This window comes from Macaca thibetana, chromosome 6, assembly GCF_024542745.1.
Source record: "Macaca thibetana thibetana isolate TM-01 chromosome 6, ASM2454274v1, whole genome shotgun sequence".
In the NCBI taxonomy this organism is placed as follows: Eukaryota; Metazoa; Chordata; class Mammalia; order Primates; family Cercopithecidae; genus Macaca; species Macaca thibetana.
The window spans coordinates 141,152,276-141,178,457 of NC_065583.1; the positions used below are offsets into that span (position 1 = coordinate 141,152,276).

General features: G+C 38.4%; 1 pseudogene; it reads right to left on the reverse strand.

Annotated features, from left to right (window-relative positions):
* Nucleotides 1-149: 149 nt before the first annotated feature.
* LOC126956187 (uncharacterized) lies at nt 150-25,549 on the reverse strand (annotated as a pseudogene).
* Between the last annotated feature and the right edge of the window lie 633 nt (nt 25,550-26,182).

Here is a 26,182-nt window from a genome sequence, read left to right on the forward strand (position 1 = left end):
CACAAATAACTACTGGGGAAAGATAGATTCACATAATACATCCTGAAGTTACAGAGCATGAGATTTACTAGTTACAGGTAGCCTTATGTTTATCTGAATATGACTGAGGCAAGGCAGCATTGATTTGTAAGATTTTTCATCAGTCTTGCCTAAATTTTCAACTGATCTTGGTAAACTCCAAGCAACTTTTTGTCAATTCTGTACCAACAGCTCACCACCTTCAACACTTTCCAGGAAGATAACCGATTGTCAAGTGTAAAATCAAAGGGAATTTCCAGACCAGTATTGGGAAAGCCTCTGTTTTCCCAAAGAGAATTTCATGTTAAACCACTTATTGCCATCTTCTACTTTGTATAAAATACATGAAAAACAAAAGCTGATTTATTTTAATTAAAATCGTTGCAAATCTTCTCATCCTTTGTTGACATTTCCCCCACCTTCACCCCCCACCCCATAAACTGCATTTAAAAATACTTTAAAGTTGTTTTGACTCGTCTTTCACTCCAAGAAAATATTAGGGCACTTTGATTGGAGGATCTGGAATTTGGGGGTAAAATATGAGCCTATTATTCTTTGGATTTAGTTCTATGATCTTATAAAACAATCAGAAAGCACCCCTGTGGTTTGAATGACAGAACAGCAAGCAGGCCTGAAAACATTTATCAAGCTGGCCATACTTGGACACAGTTCTGCCTTTTGCTTCCCGTATTAGCTCTGTTAAAAGACCAGCCTGGACTGTCAGGCCTCTGAGCCAAAGCTAAGCCATCATATCCCCTATGACCTGCACGTACACATCCAGATGGCCGGTTCCTGTCTTAACTAATGACATTCCACCACAAAAGAAATGAAAATGGCCTGTTCCTGCCTTAACTGATGACATTACCTTGTGAAATTCCTTTTCCTGGCTCATCCTGGCTCAAAAGCTCCCCCACTGAGCAGCTTGTGACCCCCCCCACCCCTGCTTGCCAGAGAAGGACCCCCTTTGACTATAATTTTCCTTTATCTACCCAAATCCTATAAAATGGCCCCATCTTTTTGGCCCCTCTCTTTTTGGATTCAGCCCACCTGCACCCAGGTGATTAGAAAGCTTTATTGCTCACACAAAGTCTGCTTGGTGGTCTCTTCACATGGACACACATGACATTTTGGTGCCATGACTTGGCTCGGGGCACCTCCCTTGGGAGATCAATCCCCTGTCCTACTCTTTGCTCCATGAGAAAGATCCATCTACGACCTCGGGTCCTCAGACTGATCAGCCCAAGGAGCATCTCACCAATTTTAAATCTGGTAAGCGGCCTCTTTTTACTCTCTTCTCCAACCTCTTTCACTATCCCTCAACCTCTTTCTCCTTTCAATCTTGGCAGCACACTTCAATCTCTCCCTTCTCTTAATTTCAGTTCCTTTCCTTTTCTGGTAGAGGCAAAGGAGATGCTTTTTATCCATGGACCCAAAACTCCGGTGCTGGTCACGGACTTGAGAAGACAGTCTTCCCTTGGTGTTTAATCACGCAGGGATGCCTGCCTGATTATTCACCCACATTTCAGAGGTGTCTGACCACACAGGGATGCCTGCCTTGGTCCTTCACCCTTAGCGACAAGTACTGCTTTTCTTGGGGGGGGGCGGGCAAGAACCCCCGACCTCTTCTCTCCCTGTCTCTACCCCTTCTCTGCTTTTCTGGAGGGCGAAAACCCCATGACCCCTTATCTCCGCGCCCTGACCCCTTATCTCCACATCCCCACCCCTTTCCCGCTTTTCTGGAGGGCAAGAACTCCCCAACCCTTTCTCTCCGTGTCTCTACTCTCTCTTTTCTCTGGACTTGCCTCCTTCACTATGGGCAACCTTCCACCCTCCATTCCTCCTTCTTCTCCCTTAGCCTGTGTTCTCAAGAACTTAAAACCTCTTCAACTCACACCTGACCTAAAACCTAAAAGCCTTATTTTCTTCTACAATGCTGCTTGACCCCAATACAAACTCGACAGTAGTTCCAAATAGCCAGAAAATGGCACTTTCAATTTTTCCATCCTATAAGATCTAAATAATTCTTGTCGTAAAATGAGCAAATGGTCTGAGGCGCCTGACGTCCAGGTATTCTTTTACATATCGGTCCCTCCCTCGTCTCTGTTCCCAATGCAACTCAGCCCAAATCTTCCTTCTTTCCCTCCCACCTGTCCCCTCTGTCCCAACCCCAAGCATCGCTGAGTCTTTCTAATCTTCCTTTTCTACAGACCCATCTGACCTCTCTCCTCCTCACCAGGCCGAGCTAGGTCCCAATTCTTCCTCAGCCTCCGCTCCCCCACCCTATATTCCTTTTATCACCTCCTCTCCTCACACCAGGTCTGGCTTATAGTTTCGTTCCGTGACTAGCCCTCCCCGACCTGCTTAGCAATTTCCTCTTAAAAAGGTGACTGGAGCTAAAGACATAGTCAAGGTTAATGCTCCTTTTTCTTTATCCGACCTCTCCCAAATCAGTTAGCCTTTAGGCTCTTTTTCATCAAATATGAAAAACCTAGCCCAGTTCATGGCTCATTTGGCAGCAACACTGAGACGCTTTACAGCCCTCGACCCTAAAAGGTCAAAAGGCCATCTTATTCTCAATATACATTGTATTACCCAATCTTCTCCTGACATTAAATAAAACCCCCCAAATTAAATTCCAGCCCTCAAACCCCACAACAGGACTTCATTAACCTCACCTTCAAGGTGTACAATAATAAAGTAGAGGTAGCTAAGTAACAACATATTTCTGAGTTGCAATTCCTTGCCTCCACTGTGAGAGAAACCCCAGTCACATCTCCAGCACACAAGAACTCCAAATGCTTGAACTGCAGCTGCCAGGGGTTCCTCCAGAACCTCCTCCCCCAGGAGTTTGCTACGAGTGCTGGAAATCTGGCCACTGGGTCAAGGAATGTCCGCAGCCCAGGATTCCTCCTAAGCCATGTCCCATCTCTGCAGGACCCCACTGAAAATCAGACTGTTCAACTTACCTGGCAGTCACTTCCAGAGCCCCTGGAACTCTGACCCAAGGCTCTGACTGACTCCTTCCCAGATCTTGGCTTAGCAGGTGAAGACTGACACTGCCGAGCACCTCAGAAGCCTACAGGACCATTCCAGACACTCTAGGTAACTCTCACAGTGGAAGCTAAGTCCGTCCCCTTCTTAATCAATATGGAGGCTACCCACTCCACATTACCTTCTTTTCAAGGACCTGTTTCCCTTGCCTCCATAACTGTTGTGGGCATTGACGACCAGGCTTCTAGACCTCTTAAAACTCCCCAACTCTCGTGCCAACTTAGACAATACTCTTTTAAGCACTCCTTTTTATTTATCCCCACCTGCCCAGTTCCCTTATTAGGCTGACACATATTAAATTATCTGCTTCCCTGACTGTTCCTGGACTACAGCCACAACTTATTGCCACCCTTTTCCCCAGTTCAAAGCCTCCTTCGCATCCTCTTCTCGTATTCCCCCCACCTTAACCCACAGGCATAGGACACCTCTACTCTCTCTTTGGCAACTGATCATGCACCCCTACCATCTCATTAAAACCTAATCACCCTTACCCCACTCAATGCCAATATCCCATCCTGCAGCATGCTTTAAAAGGATTAAAGCCTGTTATCACTCACCTGTTAGAGCATGGCCTTTTAAAGCCTATAAACTCTCCTTACAATTCCTCCATTTTTCCTGTCCTAGACCCAGACAAGTCTTACAGATTAGTTCAGAATCTGTGCCTATCAACCAAACTGTTTTGCCTATCCATCCCATGGTGCCAAGCCCATATACTCTCCTATCCTCAATACCTCCCTCCACAACCCATTATTCTGTTCTGGATCTCAAACGTGCTTTCTTTACTATTCCTTTGCACCTTTCATCCCACCCAGCCTCTCTTTGCTTTCACTCGGACTGACTCTGACACTCATCAGGTTCAGCAAATTACCTGGGCTGTGCTGCTGCAAAGCTTCACACACAGCCCCCATTACTTCAGTCAAGCCCAAATTTCCTCATCTGTTACCTATCTTGGCATAATTCTCATAAAAACACATGTGCTCTCCCTGCTGATTGTTTCCAGCTAATCTCCCAAACTCCAATCCCTTCTACAAAACAACTCCTTTCCTTCCTAGGCATGGTTAGTGGGGTCAGAATTCTTACACAAGAGCTGGGACCGCGTCCTGTAGCCTTTCTGTCCAAACAACTTGACCTTAACTGTTTTGGCCTAGCCCTCATGCCTGTGTGCAGTGGCTGCCACTGCTTTAATACTTTCAGAGGCCCTAAAAATCACAAACTATGCTCAACTCACTTCCTACCGTTCTCACAACTTCCAAAATCTATTTTCCTCCTCCCACCATCACTCAAGACAGCACTTATGCTGATAAGGTAGCTAAAAAAGCAGCCATCAAAAGCCATCAGATCCCATCGCTCAGGACATGCTTATGCTGATAAGGTAGCTAAAAAAGGCAGCTAGCGTTCCAACTTCTATCCCTCACAGCAGTCTTCCTCCTTCACATCGGTCACTCCCACCTACTCCCCTGCTGAAACTTCCACCTATCAATCTCTTCCCACACAAGGCAAATGGTTCTTAGACCAAAGAAAATATCTCCTTCTAGCCTCACAGGCCCATTCTATTCTGTCATCATTTCATAACCTCTTCCACCTAGGTTACAAGCTGCTAGCCTGTCTCTTAGAACCTCTCATTTTCTTTCCATCCTATAAATCTATCCTCAAGGAAATCACTTCTCAGTGTTCCATCTGCTATTCTACTAACCCTCAAAGATTGTTCAGGTCCCCTCCCTTCCCTACACATCAAGCTCGGGGATTTGCCCCTACCCAGGACTGGCAAATTGACTTTACTCATATGCCTCATGTCAGAAAACTAAAATACCTCTTGGTTTAGGTAGACACTTTCATCAGGTAGGTAGAGGCCTTTCCTGCGGGGTCTTAGAAGGCCACTGTGGTCATTTCTTCCCTTCAGTAAGACATAATTCCTTGGTTTGGCCTTTCCACCTCTATACAGTCCAATAATGGACCGGTCTTTATTAGTCAAATTGCCCAAGCAGTTTTTCAGGCTCTTGGTATTCAGTGAAACCTTTATATCCTTTACCATCCTCAATCTTCAGGAAAAGTAGAATAGACTAATGGTCTTTTAAAAACACATCTCACCAAGCTCAGTCACCAACTTAAAAAGGATTAGACAATACTTTTACCACTTTCCCTTTCTGAATTCTCAGAATTCAGGCCTGTCCTCTGAATGCTACAGGTTACAGCCCATTTGAGCTCCTATGTGGACACTCCTTTTTATTAGGTCCCAGTCTCATTCCAGACACCAGACCAACCTGGACTACACCCCAAAAACTTGTCATCCCTACTATCTTCTCTCTAGTCCCACTCCTATTCACCATTCTTAATGACTCATAAATGCCCTGCTTGTGTTTATACTGCCAGTTTACAATGTTTCTCCAAGCCATCACAGCTGATATCTCCTGGTGCTATCCCAAATCTCCTGGTGCTATCCCAAACTGCTCATATCCCAAACATTAGATGTCCTGGGTCCTCCCAATTCTTAGTCCTTTAATACCTGTTTTTCTCCTTCTCTTATTCAGACCTTATGTCTTCCGTTTAGTTTTTCAATTCATACAAAACTGCATCCAGGCCATCACCCAATCATTCCATATGACAAATGCTCCTTTTAACAACCCCACGATATCGCCTCTTACCACAAAATCTTCCTTCAGCTTAATCTTTCCCACTCTAGGTTCCCACACCGCCCCAATCCTGCTTGAAGCGTCCTGAGATACATCACCCATTATCTCTCCATACCACTCCCCAAAAATTTTTGCTGCCCCAACATTCAAAACTATTTTGTTTTACTTTTCTTATTAATATAAGAAGACAGGAATATCAGGTCTCTGAGCCAAAGCTAAGCCATCATATCCCCTGTTACCTGCACGTACACATCCAGATGGCCGGTTCCTGTCTTAACTGATGACATTTTACCACAAAAGAAGTGAAAATGGCCTGTTCCTGCCTTAACTGATATTATCTTGTGAAATTCCTTTTTCAGGCTCAAAAGCTCCCCCACCGAGCACCTTGTGACCCCCACCCCTACCCGCCAGAGAAAAACCCCCTTTGACTGTAATTTTCCTTTACCTACCCAAATCCTATAAAACGGCCGCACCCCTATCTCCCTTCGCTGACTCTCTTTTTGGACTCAGCCTGCCTGCACCCAGGTGATTAAAAAGTTTTACTGTTCACACAAAGCCTGTTTGGTGGTCTCTTCACATAGATGCGCATGACATGGACCATGGTCATGTTGTTGAGAAAACAGAATGATCATGACTGCCAATTCTCATAGATTTTAATTTTCCTTATTTTCCTTTCTCTTGGGACTTGAAGATAACATTTAGATAAATAAAATTCATAAATGCATCTGGAAAGTTTATTAATATTGGAAATGAGAGGGTGCTAACCAAATTTCTGGGCTAAGTCAAACAAATATGGACTGAAGTAGAAATCCTCAACAACTCACAGAGTGTAACAATGTCTTACCCCAACACCCTCCTACTTTTCAATTTTTTCTAATGAACCCTTCTTATGGATTCCTGGGATGGGATGTTTTTGTAAATTATGAGATATTAGCCACTCCCTTCCCAAAGTAACAACCTTTGCAAACATATAAAGTTTCCGGTATTTGAAAAAAAAAGAATCATCACATTAACAGTTCACAGAACAAAGATTAACTCAGGGAGGAAGAAAATGAAGATAAGTGATAGAAAAGGGAGAGAAATTCCACAGGCAAAGTTAGATTGTCTGAGTTTCACTTGTGTTCATCACAGCTACTCTGTCAATAAGAGATATCTCCACTTATATTAATTAGTGGTGTGACGAACTGGCTCCTAACTGCTTGCAAGAGACCTACAGGTATGTATCTCTTCCCAACTTCTAGTTCACTGATTTCACATTTGTATTGTGAAGTAAGTCATGGTAGAAGCATTTACACCACAGGAATCAGAAAATGCTTCAAATCAGACCATTTTACTTTTGTAGAGTCTGATTACAAGCTCACTGCTGATTACAATTTACATTAGAGAAAAGAAAATGCAAGAGAAGTCCTATCCAACATACACACAGTGCTCTCCCTGGAAGAACATCTGATTAACATCATTTTTTTGTTTTCATTTCCAGAGATGTCTTAGTATTCCTTATACTGTAGTGATTCCTTGATTGGTAGTATCACTGTCACCTGAGAACTTGTGAGTCAGAATCTCTGGGTTGTGAGGCAACATTACAGCCTTTCAGGGGTCCTGATGCATGCTAAAGTTTGAGACTTGTACATTGGCATCTAGGTGATTCTTTCTATCTAGTTTTGTGTGTGTGTGTGTGTGTGTGTATGTGTGATGGTTTGAATATGGTTGGTTCGTGCCCACGAAAACTCCAACTGAGGCTTGGTCCCTAAGGTGGTTGTGTAGGGAGGTAGTACCTTTAAGAGGTGAGTAGGTTCTTAAGATGGATTAGTCTCTTGAAAGACTGGATTAGGTCTCCCAGGAATTGATTAGTTATCTCAGCAATGGATTGAGTGTCCCAAAATTGCAAGTTGATATAAAGCAAGGTTGCCTCTCATATTTAGTGTTTTTTTGTGTGTGTATGCACTCACTTCCCCTTCCACTTCTCTGCCATGTTGCGTTGCAGCACAAAGCCTTCACCGAAAGCTAAAAAGATGCCAGTGCCATGCTCTTGGACTTTCCAACCTCCAGAATGATGAGCTAAATAAACCTCTTTACTTTATAAATTACTCAGTCTCAGCTAAGACAGTGTGTTTTGAGGGGGCAGCAGATGGTAAGGTGCATTATTTAGGGTTTTATTTTAAGATAGGGGATATATTAAAGCCTATTTGTAGTTAATTCTTAAGATTAAAAAGATCCAAGCTAATAGGAAAAAACCAACAGTAGGGGCAAGATAGAAGATACAGCATAGGGCAAGAGAAATTCAACCAAATTCTTTGGCAATAGGATTTGGGACCCAAAATACAGGTAATGAAACTAATCTTGAACAAAAACAAAGGCACATTTTCCACCTTCTACCAAAATAGTAAGTCTCATTGTTTAGACACTTGCTCCATCCCTACCCCTTCCCACCTTTTTCATAATAGGATGCCTACAATATATTTTTTAAGTAAAATTGCTCTTTTTTAAAGAAAAAAAGCAGATGTGATATGTATTGAGATCTAGGAGCACTGGCTGTCAAACCCTCAGATCTCACAATAAGTTATTTGCATGGAATTTAAATTAAAGCTTTCTGTCACTGACATTACTAGACAAAGTAATATAATATGTCATTTATTTGTTATTTTAAGTGGAAAAATGTTTAAAATGGGCAAATATAAACCCTGAATAAGGGCTATCATGTGCTGAATATTCATTATTTCATTTCTTCATAATATTTGTACAAGGCAGTTCCCATTAGCTATTTTATCTGGATTGACTAAAATTCAGAGATATTTAAGTTAATTTCTGAAGGTATCTCAGTTATTCAATTGCCTATGATTGTCTCATAAATATTTCTTAGTGTAATAGCTTCCAAAGCTTACATATTCTGCTTACTTATTTTTATTGACATTACTGGCATAACTAGCAATCTGAAGGAAATAAAGTACATTTTATAGTAAGTTGATAGAATAGAGTCAATAACACAATAATTTCCAGTGAAAATAATTATAGAAAGCTGATTCTTCCCATGACATCAGAAAGAGTAACTATAAATCATACTGATAAAGATGGTTTCATATTCGCATTGTGCAGGAGCAAAGTAATAGACATGAATATCTTAGAAGAATTTTCATAACCATTTAGTTTGAGAATGAGCAGCTAACAATACAAAATCATCAGGGATTTTTAGTAGGCTTTATTCTAAACCTAACCTATTAATAGGGTACAGATCAGACCTGTCAATGACTCCTCAACTAAACCCTTCCCAGAAATCTCAGGCTTAATTGCTTAGCTTTGTTTTTATTTTCTGTCCATTAGTTTTTCTTAAAATTATAGGAGAGAACTTTTAATCATCACAAGGCAAGACCACTACATCAGTCACCTCAATGTGACCTCTATCGTCATAACCACATAGCATTGTCCTTACTTTTCCCATGTTGGCATGTGACTTACACTAGAGAGATGTTAGATCGACTAGACCATATATATTCTCTTGATTCCAGCTCCACCAACCTTCCAGGAAGCAATTTTTTTCTGTCTTTTTTGAAAACCTGATTTTTTTACCCTCCAATCAAACTTGGTTTTAAAGTAATATTATCCTAGTTTAGAGAACGTTACCTTGGCACTATGAATACTCTCTGTTCAACAGAGTAGAACCAAGTAGAACCTTTCCACTGCAAATGAATTACTTTTTATCTTGGTAGGTTTCAACTGCATGAAGGTAGAAAGCTTTTTCATCTGCCTGTGATTTACCTCTTACCATACGAATTAAACATGAACTGCTATTCTTGAGCTCATTGAACCTTACAGAGAAATTCAAATTATTACAGGACATTCACTCAGTATTTCCCTGTTACTGGGCTGCAACTTCAAGTAGTTTTCCCTTAATTACAGCTTCCCCTTCAATGAATCACTTTTAAGAAATAAAAAGAGCCACATACTCAATATCGCAACAATACGTTCTACCTATTTTTCTTTCCCACTTTGAAATCACTTGAATTTTGCCATCGGCTTGAAAAAGGACGTGCTGTATTTTCTTTATGTTGCAATAGAAAAATTACATATGTCTGTCTGTATATGTGTATATATATGTATGTATCTGTGTTGTGTATGTACATATACATATATATTTCCCACCTTATGAAAACTGGTAATTAAACAACATTCATCAAGTTTTATATATATAAACATATGTTATATATACTATATGTGTAAATATATATAGTGTATACATATACAGAATTTATATACATATTACATATACAAAATCTATATACATATATGTATACACACACATATATATAAACTGAAAATGTATTATGTGTATTTCTGTGAGTGTGTTTATGTGTGTGTCTAGCCATATTATCAATGGAAATTCATAAGATCTAGAGCCACAAATATCATGTGGCTTTGACTAATAATTGTCCGTAGGTGAGAAACAGAATAGTTTTTGTTTAGTATTACAATCTGTTGCCATACTTTCCCTAGATAACATTGTGCAGTTAGTATTTTCTAAGCACTTCAAGTGTATTTTGCAAAAAGAATGCTATTTATTCATATATGAAAACATAAAAAACAAATGGGATAAATTCTAAATATAAACATAGAGAAATGAAATCAACTTTAGTAGGTCATAAAGTTAACATGTTTGTAGTTTGTATAAATAGTGGTTATGTGTCATATAACTTGGCTTTTAAAAATTTTGTCCAATGTATTATTTCTTAGAAAATTGTAGTGGAATTCAATTATCATTGGAGGCCTGAACTTGCCTAACCAAGTTTATAATGTTCAGCAGTACTTTGTTTTCAGAAAGAATGATTAAAACTAGTGATTCTGTGTTTCAAAGTACATATGTATAGTGGGGTGATCTGCTAGAAATGTTAGTCTAACATATTAAATATCTTGATGAGTAGAACTAAAACTTTTGGTTTTTAAATATGTAAGCAGTCTCCTACATCCCAAAGGGTAAGATTTTAATAGGTTCTATAGAGAGTCTTGTTCCTTTATCCGGAGAACTTCTTGGATTTGGGTCTTCAGCTACACAAGCATAAAACATAGCTCTTTCCTTGTAGATTTTATGAGGTACAAAATCACTATCAAATACAAAATCTTCAGTACACAAAGCACTCACTTGCTAATGTAAACTGTAGCAGATAGTTGAACCAACATTTTGCTTTTAAGGCATTCTAGCTTTCTAATGATAAAGGATTTTTATTTATTTATGCATTATTTGGGTAGAAGAAAGGTCACGAGAGTTTGAGAGATAGGGTCAAATAGGTTCCTGGGCTTTGTAAAATTCAGAATGCCTGTTCTTGTGGAATTATGAGTGTTCTTTTTTGAGTAGTTGTTTCAATGAAATAAGGTGAGATGAAAGGAATAGGAGAAGACAAACAGATATTATCTTCCCATTCTTGGGAGGAAAGCTGTGAAACCTATGCAAAAAAGGAAATAGCTAGACAGGTGGTAGTATGGCACCATGTACACGAGGCTCATACACAGTCTCAAACACAAAGACTACGAATTTCGGAAATGCACACAATACTGAACAATGTGCTCTAACAAAAATTCAACGGGGCACATGGTGAGATCTGAAAGGCACAGTCTCTCTGAGGGGAGCGAGCATTCTTACTGTCAGATAAGGGAAAATCAGAGTAAAAAATTTAAAGCGGTCTAAGATGGCTACAGTTTGGACATATGAGAAATACAAACTAGGGCTATGAACTAAAGCTGAACTCTAACCTGCAAGGCTAGAATCTGTCAAATATTTCACTGACCTGTACTGATTACAACTTTTGTCTATCAGATAAATCATAAAGGTAAGGTATAATCAATCATCCCTCTCCAGACCCTAAGACATAGATATGCTCATTAACATTTTACCCTATATAGGTTATCTACGTATTTGTTTTATCTCATATACATGACTGAGCACCAATCAGAATGGCAAGAATGCTATCCTTACTTCACTACCTGCTTCTCCCATTTTCTCTATAACAGAACATGTAAGCACCATGTCTTGCATAGCACACTCCAGCACATATTCTTAGTTTACTCAGTGTCTTTTCCCTGGGCTTTTAGTCTTTGCACTTGGCTCTGAATAAAACTAATTTTGAATTTCAGTTATAATGCCTGCTGTTTAACCTTTCAGTTGACACTACTTTGATTATTCTGGAGAGCGGGGGATATCTGCAATGGAAAATAAGATACCAGAAGGGGCTCATATACTTGGGTAAGAAAAAAATATTTTATTCCTTCTAGACTTAGGTTTTGAAGGTTAACCACGTTCAGAATATACCTAGCATATCCCAATATACATTTAGTGAGTACTTATATGTCACTATGAAAATCTCTTAAATTTTTTTCTGTGTAACAAATTCTTATTACATAAGCAAATACTGCCTTACTATCCTGCACTCTGAAACATCCACTGGGAAACTGGCCAAGCAAATTGGCTGAGAAAGTACTATGCAAAAAAACAGCTTTATATTAAGACAAATAACTTAGTAACCACTGAATAAACATGTATGCATGTATGAAAATATAAATGTATGCATTAGGCATTATCTAGCACATTTTTTTTGATAAAGATGTTTAATGTCGAACATTATGAAGCCTTATTCTTTCTTCCAAGGCATTAAGTTTATATAATAAATACCTATCCCCAGCAATATTCAGAATTTGAATGGCATGTGCTTACATGCTTCAGAGGCAAAAGATTAAAAAATGATGTAACATACCCAACATTTACTTGAAATTCCTTAAACAAAGGCTATTCTACTTATACACCCTGAATTTGTCAGGTACAGAAAGAATTAAAGAATTCCATAGTGGACACTTCATTTGGAGTGAAGAGTTTGAGTATTAGGTCCGCTTTTACTTGACTTAATACTAAATAACAGAATTTATTATATACAACAAATTTAAGAAAATATCCACAATAACATTAATTTAGTCATTTAAAGTATCAGTTTGGATATTCGAGATTATGTTGTAGTAATTAATTCTCATCAGGAGGGTTCTCAGCATAACCTAAACTGTTTTTATAATTTCAGACAGGTTTGGGTCAGATTCCAATAAGCTTAAACTTCTGGGCTTTTTACACACAGCAGTAATGGCCTGCATAGCCTGGTGTGATGCTCACACTGTGTCTTCCTCTCTTATCCACACAAACATACTCGGTATTCTGTTTATTGGTCTCCCTTTTCTACAACAGTTTCTCAGCTGCTATAAAGCGATTCTGAAACAAACTGTTTCTGATCCCAAATACTCTGAAACGTTTTTGTTACTGTTTTTTTTTTTTTGTTTTGTTTTGTTTGGTTGTCTATTTATCAGTAAATTAAAGGAATTAAGCAATCTTCTAAGTATTCTGAAACTATCAAAAATGTCAAACAGGACTTGTACAGATTTGTTTTTCATATTTACATTACATCAATTCTTCAAAGAAAGACCTGCAAATTAAACCAAAATTAATACATTTAAATTCTACTCACAATGAGTTCATATTTTTCAAATCATTGTACCGTTTCTTTAGACAGTAGGTGTCTGTTATTCAATAAACCAGGTGTCCACAAACTATGACTTCCAGGTCAGCCACTTGATTTTGTACATAAAATTTTAGTAGAACATAGATATGCTCATTGATTTTAATACTGTCCACGGCTGCTGTCACACTATAATAGCAGAGATAATAGTTGTTACAGAGACTGAATGGCCCATAAGACTGATATATTTGCTTTCTGAACCTTTAAGAAAAAGTTTACCAAGCCCTGCAGTAGACAAAATTGAAATGCTCTTAGCCAAACATGCAAAGAAACTTTTGAAGTAATGCCAATGCTAGCTATTCCTCAGAACCCTTCGCATGCTGAAGATTCTGCACTCAAGTGGACAGTGATTTTCCAGTTTATGGCAAGAGCAAGTATAGCTACTCACTTCTCCTTCCATACCCTGCTCTGTAGAACTGGGGCTGGAAAACTGAAGCTGCATTCCACAGACCCCTTTTTGCTTGACTTCCTAAGTCCAGGTAATGTGAGGCACTGGCAGGAGAACAGAAGATGAGAGAAGAGCTTTCAGTTTCTGCCTGACAACAACGGAAGTTGCTAGAAGTTACCATCACAGCAACGGGGCAGGACAGCTGCAGACTTCTGTAGTGCAGCGGCAGGGGCAGCCCCCGTGGGCTACAGCCTGGGTCTGTTGGTTGTTTCTTCATCTTAGAGTTTCACCCCTTCTTCCTTTTGCTCCTCCAGTCTTTATCTTTTCCTCTCATTTATTTCTAGACCTTCCAAAACATTGTGACAAAGTTCCTATAGTAAACCCTTCCTTTTTGAAATGCCTAGCTGCTTTTCTATGCCCTCAACCCTGCACTTGTGGATAGAGTGCCCCATGGCACTCAATGTTGTCTCCTTTCTTCCTCTCTTTAAATGACCGCAGTTTATCCACCCCTCCCCCACAACCCACATACTCTACTTATCTATTTTAGGCCTCTTGAATCCTTATTGCTGTTTCCACATTCTGATCGTAAATTTGGATAAATTCACTGCTACTCAGGCTTCAAGCTGATATAATGAATAGAGGGAAAATAGGCACCCAAAGTCAACAAGAAGCACAGGTGATGATGCCCCTGTGATTTGTGGGACTGTAAAAATACATTGTCTTCTGTTTTACCTTTTTGCCCAAATCCAAATTTAGAAGAGAACATTCTGGGAATATATACATAAGAACTGCAACATGAAGGAACAAACAATAACCATGATAAAGCAAGCAGGCAAACAAAAAACAGCCCTGTGACTATAACCACAAAGCTGGGCAGCATATAATTCTAATTCAATAGTAGCTGGAAAAGGTTCCTCTCTACTCTATAGTCATGGCCCCCATGCTCAACATGGTGCTTCTATATTTCAGCTTTTAAGTCATCATAAAATATTAAGGGGCCCGTATTCTTTGACTCCCTAGGTTTCCGGCATTACTTGGATTTTCTGAGCACATTTTCGTTCCTTAATGACACATGCAATGTCAATAGATTTTGGAAAAGAATTTCTCATGTTCCCCACTTACCTAAAAAATTATTCTATGTATCTTTTCTCCAAGAAAGATTTAAGGATGAAGAAACTACTATGATACATTAAGAAAGGCAAAAGGAAATAAAATATACTACATTATGTACTTAGGCTAAAAAAAGTTTCATTCCTTTGTGATATTTTCTTCCTTCTGTGTAAGCAATTTGTCACATTTTCTAAAACTATGTGTTTAACATTTTCTTGGCTACTCTTTAAACCTATTTACTTCTGGGGTATGAAAAACACAGTTCTCTTAGTTTGAGTACAATGTGCACATACATTAGGGAAAGAACAGTCTCTTCAATAAATAATACTGGGAAAACTGAACATCAACAAGCAGAAAAATGAAGCCAGACCGCCTCATCATATGCAAAATCAACTCAAAATAAATTAAAGACTTAATGCAAGACCCAAAACTATGGAACTGCCAAAATAAGAAACCATAAGGGAAATATTTTGGGACATTGGTCTGAAAAAGGATTTTTTTGGATGGGACCTCAAAAGCATAGGCAACAAAAACAAAAGTAAACAAATGAGATGACGTAAAACTACAAAGCTTCTACTCAGCACAGGAAAAACAGAGTGAAGAGACAATCCACAATATGGAAGGAAATATTTTCAAACTATGCCTCTGACAAGGGGGTTATATCCAGAATATATAGGGAACTCAACTCAATAGCAAAAAACAAAAAACAAATAATTGCACTGCAAATGGGCAAAAGACTTGAATAGAGATTTCTCAAAAGAAAACATATAAATGACCAACAAACATATGAAAAAAATATTCAACATTACTAATCATCAGGGAAATGCAAGTCAAAAATCACAGAGATGTCACCTCACTGTAGTTAGAATGACTATTATCAAAGAGAAAAAAATGGCAAATGCTGGCAAGGATGTGAAGAAACAGGAACTCATACACATTAGTGGGAATGTAAATTAGTACCGCCATTATGGAAAACAGTATGGAGGTTCCTCAGAAAATTAAAAATAGAACTGCCATATGTTCCAACAATCCCACTAATGAGATCATATATCCAAAGGAAATGAAATCACTATGTTGCAGATATATCTGCACCCCTATGTTTATTGCAGCATTATTCACAATAGACAAGATATAGAACCAATGAATAACTGGATTTTAAAATGCGGCACATATACAGAATAGAATACTATACAGTTATAAAAAAAGGTGAAATCCTGTCATTTGTGACAACTGGGATGAACCTAAAGGGCATTATACTAAGTGAAATAAGCCAAGCACAGAGGGACAAATACTGCATGATCTCACTCATACATGGCATCTTAAAAAGTCAATCTCATGGAAGCAAAGAACAGAATAGTGGCTACCAGAGACTGGAGAGGGTATGGGAGAGGAAGGAATGGGGAGAAATTGGTCAGTGGGTACAAAGTCACAGTTAGGAGGAATCAGTTATGGTGTTCTAATGCATGGTAGTGTGACTATAGTTAACAATAATGTACTGTATATTTCAAAAAACTAGAAGAGAGGATTTTGAATGCTCTCACTAGAAAATAATAAATATTTGAGGTGATAAATATGCTAATTACTCTGATTTGGTTATTACACAATGTATATATGTATTGAAACATCACACTGCACCTATAAATACATATGATTATTGTGTCAATTAAAAACAAGAAGAACTTATCCATATTTCCCTACCCAACAGATGGAGGATAACTTCTACCACCCCCAATGTCAGTAAACGAAATGAGGGATTCTAAACCACATGGTAACAGATTCCTATTAAATAGTTAACAATTCCAGGAATGTCAGTCATAACAGAATCTTTTATTTTATTTTTCTTGATTCTATTTCCTTTGTGAAGATTAGAATGCAGCATTTTTTAAGCTGGGAGTGGTGCCTCATGCCTGTAATCCCAGCACTTTGGGAGGCCGAGGTGGGCAGATCATGAGGTCAGGAGTTCAAGACCAGCCTGTCCAACATGGTGAAACCCCATCTCTACCAAAGATACAAAAAGTTAGCCAGGTGTGGTGGTGCTTGCCTGTAATCCCAGCTACTCGGAAGGTTGAAGCAGGAGAATCGCTTCAACCCAGGAAGTGGAGGTTGCAGTGAGTTGAGATCACACCATTGCACTCCAGCCTGGGTGACAGGGCGAGACTCCGTCTCAAAAAAAGTAATAATAAAAATTAAAAAATTAGAAGAATGCAGCATTTTTTATAAAAACAAAAATCATCATGCATTCTTTCACACCACTCTTCTCTTCTTGTTGGATTCTATTACATTTTGTACATTTACATGTTGAATCTTTGCTCTCTAGAGTAGGTTGACAACAATGTGTTGAAACTCTTGCTGTGAGCCTTACTATCTGCATGGTGTTAGGCAATCCTTCTTTAACATCTTAATGTTAGTTTCCTTGTCGGCAAAATGAAGAGAAGAATGTTATTAATTCACTTAGGGCCTTGAATGCTCTGAATTGTCTATAATTGGTACAAACATATACATATGTAAGTTTACATATATATGTAAATATTTATTTTTTGAAAAATCAATACTTTGAAAGCAAAGAAAAATGAAGAAATCTCATACAAAAAGCATTGGGCTGATCAGGGAGCATGATTTTTACCTAACCACTGGAACATTGAGCTACGACTTTGCTGCTGCTTAGGCCCATAAGACAAGACTTGGAGAAAATCTTCACAAAGGGCTCCTCCAGGTGTAAAATTATTTCACTATGGTTAATTTCAAATGACAGAAATGTAGTTTTACATGTTTTGTCCATTAAATATAACCAAGCTTAACTCTTTTCTGACACAGATGTCATTTTTGCCTCTTCCTTGATTTTCCAGGTTGAAAAATTCCCAGAGAATCAATTCCTAACCAAATTCCCCGATGATTAATGTGGGATTTTCTCATCTCAACATTTTATCCTCTTTTTTCATTTAATAACCAAAATACAGCATTAAATATTTACTTTATGTGATGTCTATGGTCAAATTACCCATTTCATTAATGGATTTACGATATGTTCATGCATTTAGTTTCCAGAAAAATGTCCATTTCAATCTTCAGAGTGCAATATTTTTAACGTGTGTTAGTGAGACATGGCTTATTACACAGTTCAGTATGCAGCTCTGGCCTGAACTAATGCCAACATTACTAATCCAATGCAGAGCTATGCCTAGATGGGGAAATAAAATTGCTGCAGAGAAACCTAAAACCATCTTAACTTACCATTCCTGGGAATCCTGACAACTTACTCATTTAAAACTCTACCAATAAGGAAATCCTACTATTGGAAATATTCTAAAACTAAAAATAACAACTGATCTCACTAGGTGAGCTCGATTTGGTTTAGTTTCTACCTACTCATAGGATATAAAATATTCCATATACCTTATTTAAAATTTAAGACAAAATGAGATTGTAAATTTATATAGCCATTTTGAAGAAAAATGTAGACTTCTTAAAAATGAAAAATTACCATATAATCCACCAATCCCACTACTGGGTATTTATTCAAAAGAAAAGAAGTTATATATCAATGAGATACCCGCACCACCATGTTTATTACAGCATTATTCTTAATAGCAGAAATTTGGAATCAACCTAGGTGTCCATCAAAGGATGAGTAGATAAGAAAAATGTTGTAAAAATAAGCAATGGAATACTATTCGTCCTTTAAAAAGAATGAAATCCTGTCTTTTGCACCAACATAGATGGAACTGAAGGTCATTATGTTAAGTAAAATAAGACAGGCACAGAAAGACAAATATACACGTTCTCTCTCATATGGGGGAGCTAAAAAGTTAATCTCATGGAGGTAGAAAGTAGAATGATAGTTATCAGAGTCTGTGAAGAGTGTGTGAAAGCAGAGGATGAAAAGAGATTGGTTAATGGATACAAACATAGTTAGATAAAAGGAATAAGTTCTAATGTTCAATAGAAGAGTAGGATAACCACAGTAAACTACAATGTATTTTGTATTTTAAATTAACTAGAGGAGAGGACTTGAAATATTCCCAACACATAGAAATGGTAAATGCTCGAGGTGATAAATATCCTAAATATCCTGAATTGATCATACGCATCCTATGGATGTAACAAAATACCACATGTCACATGTACCCCGTAAGTATGTACAACTATCATGTATCGATATATATAAGTAAATATATATATAAAATATATAATATAATACACACACACACACTTTTTTTTTTTTTTTTTTTTTTTGAAACGGAGTCTCATTCTGTCGCCCAGGCTGGAGTGCAGTGGCGCGATCTCGGCTCACTGCAAGCTCCTCCTCCCGGGTTCACGCCATTCTCCTGCCTCAGCCTCTCGAGTAGCTGGGACTACAGGTGCCACCATCACTCCCGGCTAACATTTTGTAATTTTAGAAGAGATGAGGTTTCACCGTGTTGGCCAGGATGGTCTCCATCTCCTGACGTCGTGATCTGCCCGCCTCGGCCTCCCAAAGTGCTGGGATTACAGGCGTGAGCCACTGTGCCCGGGCGATATATTTTTAAAAAAGATTTAAGGAATGAGTTGGGGCTTGAGATACTGCTAACCTTCTGCCAGGACATGTGGATTCTACTGATAGACCCGTTTAGTTTTTCTGAAACCAGCTCCTAACCAGGTCTTCAGGTCTCTTTTCCCATGTGACACCTGAACAAGTGAATGCAACTGCAAACATGATATTCAAATTTTGCTCGCCATGTCTCAGTAGCCATGATGGATTGACCCAAGCAAGATTCAACAGGAATTTCTGCTTGGCATAGTTCTCACTGGTTTAATCCGATTCGGCATTTAACAAAGGCTGCAGAGATTAACCCAATTTATGTTATTCTTCAATCCGAAAGCCCTTGGTGAGGTTTGTTGTTGCCTAGGTCTGAAAATTGCCAGTGTAGCTCAGATGCACACTCATCACCACCAACTGCTCCTCACTTTGGACGTCTCAGAGCTATGTAGAGATGTAGAGTTTATGCTAGAATGGATTTTATTTTGCCCTTTGGAAGCCCCTGTTATAGGCCCTTTACATGTGAGTGGGATAGCTGACTTTGCCAACTACTGTTCTAACTGTGGCAGTGTCAGCTGATGCCCCAAAATGTAATTGGCTAGGACTACTCTACTTGCTCAGCCCTCCAGCTTGGACACGCACTTGCCCTGAAGCCTGGCAAGTCCATCTTTATTTTCTTCAAATTACATTATCAGATTTAAGAACCATTATGTCTGTGCCACTATCTATTCTCACATTTAACCCATCAGATTCTGATTTCATTCTGTTTAATGGCCCAGCTTTGGCACTATTCATGCAAACACTATAGTGTTTATTTGTCATGAGTTACAAACAGATTAGCATAAAACTCAGAAATAATAAGTGATCTTCCTTGTTTTTCTTTGCTGTTTTACAAATCTATTCTGCCTAAGAGCAAAGAAGGTTTTCTAAATTTTATTTATTTTTTATTAATTTTTGTGGGTACACAGTAGGTATATATATTTATGGGTTACACAAAATACATTGATGCAGGCATACAATGCATAATAATCAAATCATGGTAAATGGGGTATCCATCATCTCAAGCATTTATCCTTTGTTCTACAAACAATCCAACTATACTCTTTTAGTTATTTTAAAATATATAATCAATTTATTATTGACAATAGCGACCCTGTTGTGCTATCAAATAGTAGACCTTATTGATTCTTTTTTCAAAGAAGATCTGTTTGTAATCTTAGAGTTAAATTCTGTAACTTCTGAGATTTCTTCTTATTCATTTCAGGTTTAAATTAAGATTCTCACCTCAAAAATTAGGATTTCCTTTCTAAACTCTCTTATATCTAGATTACAGTCTAAAACTCAGGAGCTGTAGCAAGACTGTGGCATTGATAGTAGAATTGTCCACTTCATAGTCTCTACATATTGTGTGCTAGTGCTGCTGATATACAAAATAATTATGTTACAGACTTTGTTTGACAGCATGCCTAGGCCAGTGCTATATGATAGTAATATAACATAAGCCACAACTATTATTTTAAATGTTCTAAGAAGCACATTCCCAGATTCATGTATAACTTTTTAACTCCCCCAAAACTTAACTACTAATAGCTTACCATTGACAGGTAGCCTTATGGATAACATAAGCAGTCAAGTAAAACATATTTTGTATGTTATATGTATTTTATACTTTATTCTTACAATAAAGTAAGCTAGAAAAATATTATTAAGAAAATTACATTTACTATTTCTTAAGTAGAAGTGGATCATCATAAGATCTTCATCCTCATTGTCTTCACATGAGTAGGCTGAGGAGGAGGAGGAAAGGAGGGATAGGTCTTGCTAACAGGGGTGGCCGAGGAAGAAGAGGTGGAGGATATAAAAGGGGAGGCAGGAGACACAGCTTCACTCAGTGTAAATCTACGGAATTACACTGTAATTTCTGTCTGGCTTTTTGTCTTGTTATTTCTTTAAAAATGTCTCCATATGGTACCAATCCTTCTTCCATTGTTTGCTTTAGTTTCAGTGCCCAGCTTATAGGAGAGTCCATGTCATAAAAGATCCAGACCCTCTGTTGCCATCACATAGGAGACTGTGGCACAGCGTTCATTCATACAACAGGAGTAACTCTGTCCAGGAAAGTGATTCACTGGGTTTAACACTTCCACAGGCTTCTGATATGTTTACATTTTCTTCCTAACTCAATCATAAAAGCCTTGGCCTGGCGAGAGGGCTCATGCCTGTAATCCTAGCACTTTGGGAGGCCAAGGCAGGCAAATCCCCCAAGCTCAGGAGTTCGATACCACCCTGGGCAACATGATGAAACCCCATCTCTACTAAAATACAAAAGGTTAGCCGGGCATGGTGGCGTGCATCTGTAATCCTAGCTACTCAGGAGGCTGAGGCATAGGAATCGCTGGAGACCCAGAGGCGGAGGTTGCAGTGACCAAGATTGCACCACTGCACTCCAGCTTGGGCTAAAGAGTGAGACTCTGTCTCAAAAAGAATAAATAAGTAAAATAAAATTAAAAAATAAAAAAGTCTTAGGGACAGTTGCTGTCAGATATTAAGACTGAATGAGGTTTAATGGGGAGCATGTGGCAATTCACTGGAGGTGGGAAGAGGAACACGGAAGAGGATGCGTATGTTGTAGAACACAGGAGGTTGTTGCTAGTCAAGCACTATGGTAGCAGATGCTGAGATGTTTGATGTACCAGATGTTTATTGGGGCTCAGCATCGGTAAGAAGAAAGAGAAAGAAGAGGATTGAGCAGAGGGAGAAGTTAATTGCATGACACAGACCTGACAAATCTTCAGCCTACCCAGTAGAAAGCCCTGGAGAAAATATTGCTCATCAGAGTTGTCCTGTTTTGAGACAAAATGGTCAGATCGTTTTATCACTACATCCCTGCAGGAGGGCTGATCCAGGAATGGCATGAACTCACATGAAGCAGCTCTGTTCATTTGAGGCAGACCTTGCAGGAGGTGACAGCTGGAGGTGGCTGCCAAAGCAAGTCCTTCTTTGAGGGGATCTGGATGGGGCATCTCTGTTTACCACAGAGTTCCAGCCACAATTCAAGCAATATTTGACACCAAGGTGTCCAATCAGATAAACAAGGCACCAAGATAGAAGATTCAAATCTCGAGGGTCAGAATATTATGGAAAGACTGTCCCTGGTATTCAGGATTTAGCTACAAGAACTATATACATTTTTTCTTTATTATTCTTTAAGTTCTAGGGCACATGTGCACAATGTGCAGGTTTGTTACATATGCATATATGTGTCATGTTGGTGTGCTGCACCCATTAACTCGTCATTTACATTAGGTATATCTCCTAATGCTATCCCTCCCCGCTTCCCCAACCCCATGACAGGCCCAGGTGTGTGATGTTCCACTTCCTGTGTACAAGTGTTCTCAGTGTTCAATTCCCACCTATGAGTGAGAACATGTGGGGTTTGGTTTACTGTCCTTGCAATAGTTTGCTGAGAATGATGGTTTCCAGCTTCATGCATGTCCCTACAAAGGACAAGAACTCATCCTTTTGCATGGCTGCATAGTATTCCATGGTATATATGTGCCACATTTTCTTAATCCAGTCTATCATTGATGAACATTTGGGTTGGTTCCAAGTCTTTGCTACTGTGAATAGTGCCACAAGAGCTATATTTTTGAGGAAGAAAATAAAAACAATGCAGAGTGGTGAAATGCATGGCTGTGGTGCTGGGCTTTAGGATGTGACTCTCATTATAGACAAAAACTGGAGAACAAGAGAAACCAGAATTTGAGAGCAGTAGCCAATGCGAAGCTCTATCAAGTAAAATAAACCACCAGCACAGGCAGGAGAGGAAGGCAGTGAGTAGAAAGGGAAACCCAGTACTGGAAATCATTGCATAGAAGGAGTTCAGAGACGGAAGGCCAGGGATCCACATTCGTTACTATAAACAATGATGCTAAGGTAAGACAAGCATTCTTCCTAATGCATCAAAAAGGGTCCAATTGAGTATTACTTTCTGTTACTTTAGCATTAATAGAATATAGAGTTTTCATTAAAACAAGTTGCATCAACTATTTAACCAAGACTTTTGTTTTTTAACAATCTCTCAAAAAGTAGACATGCTTCATAAATATTATTCATTTGTGAGAGTGTTTTCGTAAATTATTTTTTAGTTTTTTGAGATGCAGTCTTGCTCTGTTGCCCAGGCTGGAATGCAATGGCACCATCTCAGCTCACTGAAACTTCTGACTCCTGGGCTCAAGCCATTCTCCTGCCTCAGCCTCCCGAGTAGCTGGGATTACAGGCATGCATGACCACGCTCAGCTAATTTTTGTATTTTTAGTAGAGATGGGATTTCACCATGTTGGCCAGGCTGGTCTCAAACTCCTGACCTCAGTTGATTCACCCGCCTCAGCCTCCCAAAGTGCTGGGCTTACAGGCATGAGCCACCATGCTCGGCTGAAAGGGTTTTAATGGCACAGAAGACTACAAAGTTCACACTTTTGGGAAAAGGTGCAGGTCTTTTTGCTTTAACTGAAAATAATTCTAACTTAATTTCCAAGGTTACAAAATTGGTTCTGCTGTCCGATACAACAAGGCTTACTTAGTTAACATGGCCAGGCCAGTCATAAGGAAGCAAAAGCAACATTCTGATAATTTAAGTAAAATGCTTATTGTTACCTTTATGCTGCTTAAAAAATATTACTTTCAATTTGAGGTAAAAAATGAAAATTGAACTGAGACTGAACATTGAGAGCATCAGGCTAAAAGCAATTTTAAAAATAAATGTGTTCATACATTTAAAAAAAAAAAACAAAAATTGCTGCTAGTGGTAGTATGCATTTTTTAACATTGTAAGGAGAAGACAAAAGTTTTATTTGCCTAAAGCACTGAAGAGATCATAGCTCTCACAGGATAAACGAATAGCTGCTACTTTTTTATTTGATTTTCCACTTTGCGCACCACACTCCTTTTGCATTCATCTTTTAGGGAAAAGATGTTATAGTAGGTTGTTTAAAAATTTGAATCAAATACCTTTTTTGGTTGTTAAATGAATTATGCTTAGGAGTGTTATTATTAAAAAGCTACTAAAGCAAAAGTCAGGAATAAACATCACTAGATGATTAGAAATAAAGACATTAACATATTAGGGATTCAATGGTTTAAGAAATCCTAATTTTATGGAGATGATAAGCCCTGTAAGACAACAACTATTTAAGTAATTACCCTTATTGTTTGATGGATTGATTGTGTGTTAAATTACTTAACACGAGTTTGTAAGATTTCTTTTGAGATGATGAAACCAGATGCAAATTTCATTTGCTTTTTCTTGTCTGTTTATACAAATACATGTATTTTTATGTGGTGTATAAAAGTACAATCAGAGATAATCTGTGCTATAAACTGAATATTTGTGACCCCTGAAAATGAATATGTTGAAACCTAATCTCCAACGTGATGGTATTTGGGGTTAGGGCCTCTGGGAGGTGACTGGTCATGAGAGTAGAACTCACATAAATTGGATTAATGCCCTTATAAAAGAGACCCCAGAGAATTCATAAATCCCTTCTGCCATATAACAACACAGTGACAAGACAGCCATCTATGAAACAGAAAGTGTGCCCTTAGAAGACATTAGGTCTTGATTTTTGACTTTTCCATATCCAGAACTGTGAGAACTACATTTCTGTTGCTTATAAGTCACCCACTGTTTGGTGTTTTGTTATAGCAGTGTGAATGGACTAAGACAATCTTGAATTCTTTCAGCTGGAAATCTGTAATTGGTGTTTTTCCATATTTGCAGTACAATGACAAATAATATCCTTGGCAATATCAGAAGGCCTGGTAGGAGGTTAAAGCATATTCTGAACAATTAAAATGGATTATCTCATGTTTAGTAGATTGGTAGTGTTCTGAGTGTGTTTCTGTGTAAAAATTTTAATTCCTTAAAAAGTAACATTTAAATTCTATGCATATTTTAAAATTTGATTAAAATATCTCATCCTCTAACTCTCATATATGTTTATTATGTCTTAGAAAGTAGAATTCATAAGTTTTGGGCTAGGCACAGTGGCTCACGCCTGTAATCCCAGCACTTTGAGAGGCCAAGGCAGGCGGATCACAAGGTCAGGAGATTGAGACCATCCTGGCTAACATGGTGAAGCCCCATCTCTACTAAAAAATATAAAAAATTAGCCAGGCGTGGTGGTGGGCACCTGTAGTCCCAGCTACTCGGTAGGCTGAGGCAGGAGAATGGTGTGAACCCGGAAGGTGGAGCTTGCAGTGAGCAGAGATTGCGCCACTGCACTCCAACCTGGGTGACAGAGCGAGACTCTGTCTCAAAACAAAAAACAAAAAACAAAAAGAAAGAAAAGAAAAAGAAAAAAGAAAAGAAAGAAAAAGAAAAAAGAGAAAAAGAAAGTAGATTTTGTAAGTTTTAAATTCTCTTAATATTGAAAGTACACATGACAAAAGAAATATTTAAAAATATATCTACCTATCTAAAGTTGGACTTCCCAGAGTCTTACTGGACCGTTAAAAAAAATACTTGCACAATCCAAACTTATACCCACACATTCAGATTTGATTTTTAAAGACAGATACCTTGGGCCAAGCAAAAGAAAATCACCTGCCATAGCTGTAAACACAGCTCTTTAGAAGAATTTTTATTATTTTTTCTTTTATTAAAATTGGTTAGAGTGAAAAAAAACAGATCTGAGCTGGGGAGTTTTGGATAAAAATAAAATATACAACTTCAGACAGAAGGGATTGAAATCAATATTTATTGAATGCAAAGTAGGCCAGTTTGCTGATTATTTTTGGTACCTTGAGCATAATTGACAGAAAATGGAATTCAGTTTAAAATTCAAAATTGTTTTCCTGTGGTCATCCTACTCTTTTGCAACATAATCACTAACGCTTATAATAAATTGTAATTTAATTCTCAAATCTT